Source organism: Sceloporus occidentalis, unplaced genomic scaffold, assembly GCF_023333645.1.
Source record: "Sceloporus occidentalis isolate IW3139 unplaced genomic scaffold, rSceOcc1.0.p SCAF_236, whole genome shotgun sequence".
Classification (NCBI taxonomy): domain Eukaryota; kingdom Metazoa; phylum Chordata; class Lepidosauria; order Squamata; family Phrynosomatidae; genus Sceloporus; species Sceloporus occidentalis.
This window is the reverse complement of record NW_028317216.1, coordinates 996123-997657: the sequence shown is the minus strand read 5'-3', so window position 1 is coordinate 997657 and position 1535 is coordinate 996123. Positions and strand designations below refer to the sequence as shown.

Here is a 1535-nt window from a genome sequence, read left to right as displayed (position 1 = left end):
AAAAGTATTTGCTCTGATTGGAAGCTTGAGATAAAACAGACGCGTCAGACATTACAGATCATAAAATAGTTAAAAAGATTTTGTTAGACAGTTGATGTCTTTTTCAACAGGTTAAATAACAGATAAAGCTGAGACTTTTTTTTTACCGAAATCATACGCGTTTCATGTCCTTAATGTATTCGGTTAAAAAAGAGCATGGAGTGCCTTCTAACAGATATTCTGTAACCTTGGAGTTTTTCGGAGAATTAAACATTTCAATTACCTAAATTCACTGTGCATTATGAAGGGCTGAGCTGGCCCTGTAAAATGTATGCTGCAATCTTCTTGTCGATTAACAAAGGAATAAGAAGGAGATTATTGCACCGTACATTTTACAGGGCCAGCTCAGACCTTCATAACGCACAGTGAATTTAAGAAAACACACACACATATATATATATATATATATTACACTTGATCTTAGCCAAAAGGCAGAGAAGCGATATATACCGTATTGGCTCGGATATAGGCCGCCCCCGTATATAGGCCGCACCCTGCCACTCTGCCCCCCCCGAGATATGCTGCCACTGTCCCCCCCCCCGAGATATGCTGCCACTCTGCCCCCCCCCGAGATATGCTGCCACTGTCCCCCCCCCCCGAGATATGCTGCCACTGTCCCCCCCCCGAGATATGCTGCCACTGTCCTCCTCTGCCCCCCGACTTACCGGAGCTGACTCCCGGGTGTCTTGCGAGGCCGGCGGGGGACATCTACGCAATACGCGTATACAACTTCCGGTGCCGGATGTGCCGGCACCGGAAGTTGTATACGCGTATTGCGTAGATGTCCCCCGCCGGCCCCGCAAGACACCCGGGAGTCTGCTCCGGTAAGTCAGGCGGGGGGCCAGAGGTAAAACGCATCGTGCGCTTAGACAACCTCCCGTGCCGGCACCCCCCCCCCCCGTGGGAAGTGCTGGCAGGGGAGGCTGTCTGAGCGTATCGGGGAGTAGGATGCAGGTCCCCTGCACCGCTGCGAGGAAACTGTATCCTAACCCCGCTGCCTGCCCGGCGACTGCATGTCCCGGGCGTCGGGCGCTAGACCCCGAATATAGGCCGCACCCCCACTTTAAAGACTTAAAGTGGGGGAAAAAAGTGCGACCTATATCCGAGCCAATACGGTATATATATATATATATATCTCATTATGTTATTTTTTAAACAATAAAAAGTATGTATGGAAGACACCAATACCCTTGATTATTAATTGGGATTTACTATATCAATATGTTGAAAAAATATAGGATGGTATTGGTATAATTGCAAAATTAGGTATGTATATTTATTATATGATTATTATTATTGTTGTTGTTTTTTACTTACACCCTCATGTGTTTACCTTATTTTAGGCATGCCTACTATATTTATCATTATATGGGTGGTGTCAAGAATTTATTTAGAGGATACGGGGTAAGTAACCTAAAATAGTGTGTGAGATGTAAATGTGTTAAATTTGCCAGATTTTTTTAACTTTATTTTTTATTTTGTTGTAGATGTTGGGA

General features: G+C 45.1%; 1 non-coding gene across 1 annotated transcript; it reads right to left on the bottom strand.

Moving 5' to 3' along the window:
• Nucleotides 1–283: 283 nt before the first annotated feature.
• On the bottom strand, nucleotides 284–483 carry LOC149276505 (U2 spliceosomal RNA). Its single transcript, XR_016279345.1, has one exon. It is a non-coding gene; the product is annotated as a U2 spliceosomal RNA (small nuclear RNA).
• Between the last annotated feature and the right edge of the window lie 1052 nt (nucleotides 484–1535).